General features: G+C 34.2%; 1 long non-coding RNA gene across 1 annotated transcript; it reads right to left on the bottom strand.

The window, feature by feature from the left end:
- Positions 1-2,398: 2,398 nt before the first annotated feature.
- Positions 2,399-12,295, bottom strand: LOC139501421 (uncharacterized). The gene is made up of 3 exons (XR_011658560.1): positions 12,162-12,295; positions 11,014-11,175; positions 2,399-2,698 (listed from the first exon to the last, which is right to left on the bottom strand). It is a non-coding gene; the product is annotated as an uncharacterized lncRNA (long non-coding RNA).
- Between the last annotated feature and the right edge of the window lie 615 nt (positions 12,296-12,910).

The raw sequence follows: 12,910 nt of genomic DNA, 5'->3' as shown, positions 1-12,910 counted from the left end.
GACTGTACGCACAACACGTGTTTCGAACGAACCTTCAAAAGGTACGCAGACAAAAAAATCTGTAAAATATTTCTCAGAATAAACGTGAAAAAACATTTAAAGGACCATAAAATGCCAAAATCATTACCGCCGAATTTTTTCAAACTCTTTATTTTAATTTATAACACACTAAAATATTAACCAAAATTACAAGATTTCCAATCACCAGAATGCATGATGTCGTCTAATCATGTGGTGTGTATGTAGGACTAGACAACGTCTAATTTACCATCGAAGTGACTCCGAAGACGGCCGTAACTCCTTTACATTTATTTTTGAAATTTTGGGCTAGGGTAATAGACACTAATAACTACAGATTTATTGATGTTGTTTTAACAGACTATTGATCGGATACTGGTACTGATACAGACAGACAATCTGTGCCATATTTTCGTTATCGTTTTATGTACGACTTTATTTCGGGGAGTCGATTCTTTGGTCTATTTTCCATTTTTATCATAGCTTTCGTAATTCCTGTTGTACTTTCTTCATCGTGGTAAAGACAATGCACTTCGTGATTTATAATTATCAATTTGGGTTTTACTCCATGTTTGAATATTTAGCTTATACCGCAACTTGATTCTGCCAAAGAAGTATCATTTACTTAATGAAACCGTATGTTCACTGTTATTCAGAAAAGGGAACGTCAGTATTGGGAAATAAATACATACGTATGATGTTTATTAATGTGCTGAAAGTTTATTTCAACATAGACTTGAGCGATTCATACACATGACTGCATCGTGCTACCTATTAACTGTATAATAAAAAGTTCAAATTGTTGAATACTTAGATTGAATCACCTAACTTGTAATATATATATATTTCATTGCTATATGCATCTATTTCATGTTCCCTTCCCACTATTTCATATCTATATTAATAATTTAATCTATATTGTACCAATCCATATTGCATTTTTGTATTATGTATAGTTTGTGCTTGTATTACCTTTGGGGCGATCATTTTAAAATACAATTATTTGTATTTGTATTTGTATAAGGGTATCTTAAATTCTGCAGAGAAAATGCATACAATACAATACAATACAAATTTTTATATGCCCCCACCATAGCAGAAGGGGCATTAAGTTCTACCCTTATCTGTCTGTACGTACGTCCCAAATTAGTTTCCGTTCTCTAACTTTAGTTTTCCGAAAACAAAGGCTATGAAACGTATACACAATGATTATTGCCACACATAACATAGATCTGGTTTGAATTTTGGTGGCGACACTTTTACCTTTCTAGAGTTATAACACTTTACAAATGGTCAAATTGTTGAATTTTTGGTTTCCGTTCTCTAGCATCAGTTTGCCTAAACCATATGTTATGAAACTTATACATAATGCTTATTACCACAAAACACAGATCAAGTCTGAACTTTGGTGTTCTTATTTTTACTGTTTTAGAGTAATGTTCCTTTACAAATGAAAATTTTCATTCCTGTTTTTTAACTTTAGTTTCCCTTAACCAAATTCAATGAAATTAAAACACAATGCTTATTACAACATACCACAGATAAAGTTGGAATTTTGGTTGCATAACTTTTACAGTTGTAGAGTAATTCTCCTTTACAATTTGAAATATTGCTTAATTTTTCGTGTTCGTTCTTTAACTTAAGTTTGCCTCAACCAAATGTTAAGAAACTTATACAAAATGCTTATAACCACACAACTCAAATCAGGAACAAATTTGGGTAGGATCACGGTAATTGTTCTTTATTAATGTACTTTTATAACTTTTGTACAAGTAAAGTCGCCATTTATTTCCAATTAAGTTCTCTCTAGGAGGCACTGACAAAGATGCAATCATAATGTAGTTTTATCAACTTATAATCAATTACAGTAAAAAATGAAAAGGGCATCGTATAACTCTCTTGCGTCTGAAGCGCTTTTCTGGATATACCCTCAAAGGTACACTAAAAGTCGAATTTTAAAAAGGCAAGGATGTATAAGAACCGAAACAGATGAAGAACTATATGATCAAATAGTTATCAAATGTACCAGGTTTATACTTTAATACGCCAGACGCGCGACTCGTCTACATAAGACTCATCAGTGACGCTCAGATCAAAATATATTTGAAAGTCACTTAAGTATAAGGTTGAAGAGCATAAAGAGCCTGAAAATAATAGCTTAAACATCTAAAGTCAACTTTGGCTGAGGGAGTTGAAGCCTTAGATTCTGAAGAATATGTAGACTTAATTTTATATCATATAAGAGATTTATGTATATATAAAAAAAAAAGCGCATTATCATTAAAGCATTTTTTTCTTGAGCCTGTGTAAACCGGTTTTAATTTAAAATCTGAAAGATGATGATGAACTTTACAGAAAAGAAATTACTGGAATCAGAATATGCAGTTCATGTAATAATATATTTGTATTAGTTATAGAATGTTATGCACTGAATATAGAAAAACAAAGGTAAAATATGATAACTGTTTGCTGAAAAATGTGAGAGGTGCACTCGACACTTCTTGTACTCCCTGTGGTCCGTTACAAAAATTACCAAGACACAATGTTACACAGACCATATGTTCGTTGAAGAATGCACACCGAGAGGAATTGTTTGGAGGAATATCTTTGAGTCTGTCTATTTTAGAATAGGAGAAAGAATGCCCATTACTGCAATCTCTAATGTAACTTGCAAACGAATCTGAAAAAAAAGAAGAAAAAATTGTCAATGGAGAAACTGGTTTGTTAATTGATGATTGGTTGACGTTTAACGTCTACGAATTGAAAAATCTTTCCGATGACCCATCCGTGGAGCAAAACCATCTCGATCCCGAAATTGAGGCGATTATGCTTCAGAAAGCGATCAGAAAACGGAACATGAAAGGAACACTGATAAAAAAAAGACCATCGTTACTAGCATTAGAAAAGAAACGAAAAGACAGCAAAGAAGTTATGCATTGTTTCTTTAATCTCTTTCCATGTCAATGGGCATATATTTACTAAATATCGCTTATATCATTCACAAATATTAAACCTACGATGGGCAATGAGAGACGATAGGACTGGTCCCTTTTTTGAAGAATTGACACTGATTGAAAAGTAGAATCTAAAACTTACTAAACTCACTAGTTCAGATGAATTTTGAATAATGCAATTCAAATTTCAACTCTTTATCAACTTTACAAATAATACATGATGATCTGAAAGTATAGATTGTAGGTACTGAGGTTGTTTATCATCTTTATTACGTGATATAGTCCACTTTGTGTCCTTGTGTATATCTTATACTTTTTATCCATTTTTGATTATAAACTAGTGACGTGGATCGGTGATTACATTTCTCGCTTTGTTTATTGGGCTAAGGATAATTTTGAGCTCTTGTATTCTATTTTGAATATATACTTTGTCTATGTACTTTGTCTATATGTTATTTTGTGTTTTAATTACACCTTATGTAAGAATCCGGGGTTTTGATTGGTTAATAGCCAGTGTATTTTTCACCAATTTACTGTTATCAAATGAATATCGTTCATTTTTAACGCCGCCGGGGTATTTGCTAAAAGGATATGCCTTTTTTACCCTCTCTGCCGTGGTATTTGCCAAAAAATACTCTATCCGACTGGACGCTTGTAACGTCACGATCATCAATGCGTTTTAGTACATTAACATTCGGTGTAATTAAACAGATATATCATGTTATTGAGGGGTATTTGCGAAAAATACCAGTCTTGAGAATGAATTTCCCTCGCCTTGCGGCTCGTGAAATTTAACATTCTCTCGACTGGTGTTTTTCGCAAATACCCCTCCTTAACATGATATATCTGTTCAAAATTAATAGTTATTTGGTTTATAGTGATTACGATTATAACACAATACTGACTGATGTATCCGATTTTTGACATTTTTACCTATTAGATCTATTTGTTTTGCTCACGTTGTTTTCAATATAACTGATTTCTATATATGCGACTGTCATGCAAGTGATAGTTTATCTAGCTACACACCAGGTTTCATCTACCATTTTCTACATAAAAAAATGTCTGTTCCTAGTCAGTAATATGACAGTTGTTTACTATTCGTTAGATAAGTTTGAGATTTCAATTTTGCCATTTAATAAAGGACATTTCGTTTGAATTTCTCTTGGAGTTTGTTATTATTTTCATTTGACTTTTTACCAGAATGGTGGCTTATAACTTCATTAATTATATGGCTGATATAACTGTTTGCTTGACATTTAAGAAGACGTTCACAAAAAAGGGTATGGTCATTTTACGATGATTGATTGCGTGCACGTTGCTGTGAGCTTGTAGTATGAAAACAAGTTAAACAAAAATTGCATAGAAGATACATGACAAATTCCTTTAGGAATTGTTTGTCCTCAATGCTCTTCAATTTCATACCATATTTGTCCTTCTTACCTCTTATTTATTCCAGCTTCACTAATGAGTAGTTGTTAAGATACTAAGGCTTTTCTACTAAGGATTAGATGACCTACGCTAAATTTGGCAAAACTTTTAGGAAATTTTGGTCCTCAATGCTCTTCAACTCCGCACTTTTTTTTTGTTTTTTCCAAGCTGCACTGATGAGTCTTTCAAGTCTGCCGCAAATACAAAAGTTCAATCCTGGTATCTATGTTGAGTTTATTAACCGCCTCTAAAAGCTTTCAGTGATTGATTGATTGATTGATTGATGTTTGCTTAACGACCAGTGGCAAAATTTGCATGGATATTCAAGAAAAACTCTTGCAGCAACTAATTGAATCATCCCTTTCTTATAAACCCTAGTTTTTTCAGTGGGCCTGCAGTCCAAATTACCCGACCTTTATCCAGGACGTCCTCTATTACAGGACCTACATATTGTTTTTCAATGTGTTCTTGTCTTGAATATACATAAAGTATTTGCCATTTAACGTTAAGCAACCAACAATCAATCAAACAATCATCAAAAGTTTTAAATATTAGAATTTCCAAGTTCGTATTTTGGACTAGTGAACTGCATTTTATGTAAAATTCATAACGGGTATGGTCATATCAATTCTTAGGCTAATATTTCGTTTTTTATGTTAATCAAATAATTAACTCTCGGTGTTAAACGTCACTTTATATTTACTTTTTCATGGCAGACAATGTTTATTGGTGGATGAAGTCAGTGTGCCTGCAAAGAGAACCACCGATTTTCGGCATGAAAACTGGCAATTCAAATTAAACTCTTTTTCATCAGGAACGCTAAAACCCAAACATTTCAAATTCAAGGATATATAATTAGTTATCAAAAGTACCAGGATTATAATTTTATACGCCAGACGCGCGTTTCGTCTACAAAAGACTCATCAGTGACGCTCAGATCAAAATAGTTAAAAAGCCAAAACAAATACAAAGATGAGGAGCATTGAGGACCCATAATTCCAAAAAGTTGTGCCAAATACGGCTAAGGTAATCTACTCCTGGGGTAAGAAAATCCTTAGTTTTTTCGAAAAATTCAAAGTTTTGTAAACAGAAAATTTATAAAAATGACCATATAATTGATATTCATGTCAACACCGAAGTGCTGACTACTGGGTTGGTGATACCCTCGGGGACGAAACGTCCACCAGCAGTGGCATCGACCCAGTGATGTAAATAGTTATCAAAAGTACCAGGATTATAATTTTATACGCCAGACGCGCGTTTCGTCTACAAAAGACTCATCAGTGACGCTCAGATCAAAATAAATAAAAAGCCAAAACAAATACAAAGATGAGGAGCATTGAGGACCCAAATTTCCAAAAAGTTGTGCCAAATACGGCTAAGGTAATCTACTCCTGGGGTAAGAAAATCCTTAGTTTTTCGAAAAATTCAAAGTTTTGTAAACAGAAAATTTATAAAAATGACCATATAATTGATATTCATGTCAACACCGAAGTGCTGACTACTGGGTTGGTGATACCCTCGGGGACGAAACGTCCACCAGCAGTGGCATCGACCCAGTGGTGTAAATAGTTATCAAAAGTACCAGGATTATAATTTTATACGCCAGACGCGCGTTTCGTCTACAAAAGACTCATCAGTGACGCTCAGATCAAAATAGTTAAAAAGCCAAAACAAATACAAAGATGAGGAGCATTGAGGACCCAAAATTCCAAAAAGTTGTGCCAAATACGGCTAAGGTAATCTACTCCTGGGGTAAGAAAATCCTTAGTTTTTCGAAAAATTCAAAGTTTTGTAAACAGAAAATTTATAAAAATGACCATATAATTGATATTCATGTCAACACCGAAGTGCTGACTACTGGGTTGGTGATACCCTCGAGGACGAAACGTCCACCAGCAGTGGCATCGACCCAGTGGTGTAAATAGTTATCAAAAGTACCAGGATTATAATTTTATACGCCAGACGCGCGTTTCGTCTACAAAAGACTCATCAGTGACGCTCAGATCAAAATAGTTAAAAAGCCAAAACAAATACAAAGATGAGGAGCATTGAGGACCCAAAATTCCAAAAAGTTGTGCCAAATACGGCTAAGGTAATCTACTCCTGGGGTAAGAAAATCCTAAGTTTTACGAAAAATTCAAAGTTTTGTAAACAGAAAATTTATAAAAATGACCATATAATTGATATTCATGTCAACACCGAAGTGCTGACTACTGGGTTGGTGATACCCTCGGGGACGAAACGTCCACCAGCAGTGGCATCGACCCAGTGGTGTAAATAGTTATCAAAAGTACCAGGATTATAATTTTATACGCCAGACGCGCGTTTCGTCTACAAAGGACTCATCAGTGACGCTCAGATCAAAATAGTTAAAAAGCCAAAACAAATACAAAGATGAGGAGCATTGAGGACCCAAAATTCCAAAAAATTGTGCCAAATACGGTTAAGGTAATCTACTCCTGGGGTAAGAAAATCCTTAGTTTTTCGAAAAATTCAAAGTTTTGTAAACAGAAAATTTATAAAAATTAGTGTTGTCAACGATTAACCGGTTAACCGGTTAACCGGTCGAACGACCGAATACCGAATACCAAAAACGCTAACCGGTTAACCGGACTTTTTTCAATTTTGATAGATTTGATATAAATTTGTATTGAAATCAATAAATAGTTATGTTTTATTTAAAAAATGTCGTCGTGGAAATAATTTGACAGATCAATTGTCCAGTATATTGAATGCTATTGTTAATCCTAAAAACATAAAATTAATTAGAGCTCGGGCAGGATCTTAAAAAAAACAAAATTAGTATTACATGTTTTTTTAACAGTAACTTTAAATCAGTGATGCGATTAAATTTTACTAATTACTTCATTATTTCGTTTTGAATCTAATATTGTGTTAACCTACATCTAAATGTGCAACCTCCGTAGTGCTAGGCTTAGTCTTATTTTAAACGAAATGCTAACTCAAAAATTAAGAAATGCAAATCAATGTGAATGTACTCAATGTATACATGACAGTACGAGTAACATACTTAAAGAAACAAGCAAACAAAGAAACATGTCGTACGGTCACCTATAGTTGTTCATCTCTGTGTCATTTTGGTCTCTTGTGGATAATTGTCTCATTGGCAATCATACCACATCTTCTTTCTTTTTTTTAATGATTAATCATTTCAAATTGAAACACTCCACATAATTTTCGGAAACAACAAAGGAAAGAAAAGAATAATCGTGTTTCAGACATATTCAATTCTACGAGATCAAGAAGTTTTTTTTTCTTTTTCAATCTGAAGTTGATACAACCGCTATATAGTTGATACGGTGTATTCGATTATTAAAAAGTCAAACTTCGCTAGGAATCCTCACAGACAAGCCTTATAATGCCAAAGGACAAACTTTAATTCCATAAGCGTAAATTTATGACTTGGATGAAAGGTTGTCAAATTGACACTCATACCTCATCTTATCTATGTGTAGGGTACTATTGATAACGCTTTCGAACACCAACTTAAACTACCGGTTAACCGGTTAATCGGTCGAACGATTATCCGAGTAACCGGTTAGGAAAAAGTGTACGATTTGACAACACTAATAAAAATGACCATATAATTGATATTCATGTCATCACCGAAGTGCTGACTACTGGGTTGGTGATACCCTCGGGGACGAAACGTCCACCAGCAGTGGCATCGACCCAGTGGTGTAAATAGTTATCAAAAGTACCAGGATTATAATTTTATACGCCAGACGCGCGTTTCGTCTACAAAAGACTCATCAGTGACGCTCAGATCAAAATAGTTAAAAAGCCAAAACAAATACAAAGATGAGGAGCATTGAGGACCCAAATTTCCAAAAAGTTGTGCCAAATACGGCTAAGGTAATCTACTCCTGGGGTAAGAAAATCCTTAGTTTTTCGAAAAATTCAAAGTTTTGTACACAGAAAATTTATAAAAATGACCATATAATTGATAATCATGTCAACACCGAAGTGCTGACTACTGGGTTGGTGATACCCTCGGGGACGAAACGTCCACCAGCAGTGGCATCGACCCAGTGGTGTAAATAGTTATCAAAAGTACCAGGATTATAATTTTATACGCCAGACGCGCGTTTCGTCTACAAAAGACTCATCAGTGACGCTCAGATCAGAATAGTTAAAAAGCCAAAACAAATACAAAGATGAGGAGCATTGAGGACCCAAAATTCCAAAAAGTTGTGCCAAATACGGCTAAGGTAATCTACTCCTGGGGTAAGAAAATCCTTTGTTTTTCGAAAAAATCAAAGTTTTGTAACAGAAAATTTATAAAAATGACCATATAATTGATATTCATGTCAACACCGAAGTGCTGACTACTGGGTTGGTGATACCCTCGGGGACGAAACGTCCACCAGCAGTGGCATCGACCCAGTGGTGTAAATAGTTTTCAAAGGTACCAGGATTATAATTTTATACGCCAGACGCGCGTTTCGTCTACAAAAGACTCATCAGTGACGCTCAGATCAGAATAGTTAAAAAGCCAAAACAAATACAAAGATGAGGAGCATTGAGGACCCAAAATTCCAAAAAGTTGTGCCAAATACGGCTAAGGTAATCTACTCCTGGGGTAAGAAAATCCTTAGTTTTTCGAAAAATTCAAAGTTTTGTAACAGAAAATTTATAAAAATGACCATATAATTGATATTCATGTCAACACCGAAGTGCTGACTACTGGGTTGGTGATACCCTCGGGGACGAAACGTCCACCAGCAGTGGCATCGACCCAGTGGTGTAAATAGTTATCGAAAGTACCAGGATTATAATTTTATACGCCAGACGCGCGTTTCGTCTACAAAAGACTCATCAGTGACGCTCAGATCAAAATAGTTAAAAAGCCAAAACAAATACAAAGATGAGGACCCAAAATTCCAAAAAGTTGTGCCAAATACGGCTAAGGTAATCTACTCCTGGGGTAAGAAAATCCTTAGTTTTTCGAAATATTCAAAGTTTTGTGAACAGAAAATTTATAAAAATGACCATATAATTGATATTCATGTCAACACCGAAGTGCTGACTACTGGGTTGGTGATACCCTCGGGGACGAAACGTCCACCAGCAGTGGCATCGACCCAGTGGTGTAAATAGTTATCAAAAGTACCAGGATTATAATTTTATACGCCAGACGCGCGTTTCGTCTACAAAAGACTCATCAGTGACGCTCAGATCAAAATAGTTAAAAAGCCAAAACAAATACAAAGATGAGGAGCATTGAGGACCCAAAATTCCAAAAAGTTGTGCCAAATACGGCTAAGGTAATCTACTCCTGGGGTAAGAAAATCCTTAGTTTTTCGAAAAATTCAAAGTTTTGTACACAGAAAATTTATAAAAATGACCATATAATTGATATTCATGTCAACACCGAAGTGCTGACTACTGGGTTGGTGATACCCTCGGGGACGAAACGTCCACCAGCAGTGGCATCGACCCAGTGGTGTAAATAGTTATCAAAAGTACCAGGATTATAATTGTATACGCCAGACGCGCGTTTCGTCTACAAAAGACTCATCAGTGACGCTCAGATCAAAATAGTTAAAAAGCCAAAACAAATACAAAGATGAGGAGCATTGAGGACCCAAAATTCCAAAAAGTTGTGCCAAATACGGCTAAGGTAATCTACTCCTGGGGTAAGAAAATCCTTAGTTTTTCGAAAAATTCAAAGTTTTGTACACAGAAAATTTATAAAAATGACCATATAATTGATAATTTTGGATGGTACAATCTAATAATGATAGTTACTCAGCAGACTACCGATCCATTTGTGAATAGAGTATTGATATGATTGCCATGCGCACGACCATGTACCCAAAATAACCACACGATCCTGAGCTCAAGATGAAAATAGAAGGAAGTCAAAAAAATCATAAAACCAATATGAACAAAATTAAAAGGCAAGTGGTCTGGCTGAAAGGTATTTTCTTGTAAAAAAAGGACGAAAGATACAAGAGGGACAGTCAAACTCATAAATCGAAAACAAACTGACAACGCCATGGCTAAAAATGAAAGAAGACCATCAGACAAACAACAGAACACATGACACAACATATAAAACTAAAGAATAAGCAACACGAACCCACCAAAAACTAGGGGTGATCTCAGGTGCTCCGGAAGGGTAAGCAAATCCTGCTCCACATGTGGCACCCGTCGTGTTGCTTATGTTATAACAAATCCGGTAAATAGTCTAATTCGGTAGGTCACATTCATGAAAGGGAAGGGGATTGCAGTTACGACGTAAGGAACATATCTGATTTCATTTGTGAAACGGTTTTTCCATAATGGTCAACCAACTCGTGATGGCGTTCGTAAAATTTACGAAGGGATGATTTAAATTTTACCATTTGGAACTCTTGGTTTAATAGCTTCCTTGTGAGCAGCAACCCTCTATCAAGAAAATCATGATAGGAAATGCAAGCACAGGAATATCGTATCAATTGGGAGATATATATCCCGTATGCAGGTATTCTCTGGTAAGGTAAGGCTAAGAAACTTTATATTGTATAATTATATTTCGTGCACTTTTGGAAAAATAAAATATTGTTTAAACTTAACTAAGAAATAGATTTCAAATACTTACATTTAGTTGTGATTTTCTCTATCATGCAATAACTTTCATTTTTAGAACAATTTTTTATAAAACCTTTCATATGTAATTTGCTGTCTATCAGGTACCTGTTATCCTCTACGCATGTTTTGTCTTTCTCGTTACTCATAGAACAGGTATAGCAAGTCAGGCAACCTACAGAAAGAAAAATGCAAATAAAAAGAAATTGCGTTTGCCAAATTATTTTAAACACTGAAATCCAACTGAAGTTCATACCAAGGCTTGAAATATTTCAAACCATGACAGTAACAACATGATAAATAGCTACTACGGGAAGTCATGATTTACACATTTGCACCATCCAAAATCAACAAGTCGAATATATACTTACATTTAAAAGATGAAGAACTCCCTTAATTTCAATGTTATTTGGTTTTGGTGGAGCGTTGTCTTATTGGCAGATTTACCACATCTTCTTTTTTCTAATTAAAGCGGATCTATGTGGAATTGAATAAAAATAATTTTGGCATCAATTTTTATCTTCGATGCATAATGAAATATCCAAGTTAAAAGATACGCGTTTCCGAACTTTTTGTATATATATAAAATTAAAATAAAAAAAAATAATCTTAGGATTTTCTCCTCAGGAACAGCTGACATTTATTGTATTTGGCAAAACCTTTCTGAATATCGGTTTATCAATGCACTTCAACTGAATACGTACTATATCTAGCCACTTTTTAACTTTTTTTTTATTCGAGCGTCGCTGCTGAGACTTTGTAGACGAAACACGCATCTGGCGTACAACATTAAGCCTGGTGCCTCTATGATGAGTTTATTTATACTAAGTTAGGAATATACTAAGGATATCTCAAGACCATCAATTTGTTATATGATAAACACGGTAAATTATAATTAATTCAAGTAAGAAATCCAAAGAATACACTCGTAGAACTACATGTAATTTGTCATTATTTCGTTTTAATTATTTCCAGACAACAAGTAAACTTATTTTAAGTTAGTATTATCCTATGAAATGGAAAGATTTTAACAAGGATTTGTATAGTATTTAAAGGGAATTGGATTTAGAAAATCTCGAAAGAAGAAGAGAAAAATGTGTATATAATAAATGTGACAGAGATATAAAATAAATAAAATAGTTATAAAAAATAAACCATTACCTGCTGATGACACAAATACAAACAAAAGTATACCTCTCAATACAAATTGAAAATCAACCATATTCAAAAAAGAACCAGAATCCAAACAGTCGAAATAATTCTATATTTCCAATAACTTTAGTATGACAAACCAGTAGACATCCAATGAAAAGATAGGGTTTGACTACACGTGACATCTTCTAATGTAACAGTTTATAATATTAAGACAAGTTTGAGTTTCCAACTAAGTTACGTCCTTGTCAATACAGTGACACATTCTGATGTGAAAATGTGTAAAATCTATAATATGTTTCTAAAGAGATACACCCGAAATAAGAAAACAAAGATGCATCATCAATATATTTGTAAAATGGTGACTAACTCTCGTCAGATGTTATTATTTTTATTCTTATAGTTATTTTTGTCTCTTAAAGGACACGTCAGGGAGCTTGACACTCGTCATTCACGAGACAACTAATTGAACCATTAACGTTCCCATTCTGACCAGCTAGATGTAAATGCACTTTTTTAACATCCAGCACAAGCAAACGCACGATTCCCTTTAGCATTGTTTACGGTTTTGTTGTGTATCCATGGTCAATAAATGGATGAAAACAAATGTTCACTATCATTTCAAGTTGGGAGAACACTTCTTTTTTAAAGTTAATGAGGTATATTTTTAAATTGATCATACCAGAAAAAAAATATCCTTAGATTAAGAAAGAGTAGTATTTCGGCTTTAAAATGAGTTAAAGATTATGAAACTTTAT

Source organism: Mytilus edulis, chromosome 13 (assembly GCF_963676685.1).
Source record: "Mytilus edulis chromosome 13, xbMytEdul2.2, whole genome shotgun sequence".
In the NCBI taxonomy this organism is placed as follows: Eukaryota; Metazoa; Mollusca; class Bivalvia; order Mytilida; family Mytilidae; genus Mytilus; species Mytilus edulis.
Note: the sequence above shows the minus strand (reverse complement) of the source record. Positions and strands in the feature narration are given on the sequence as shown.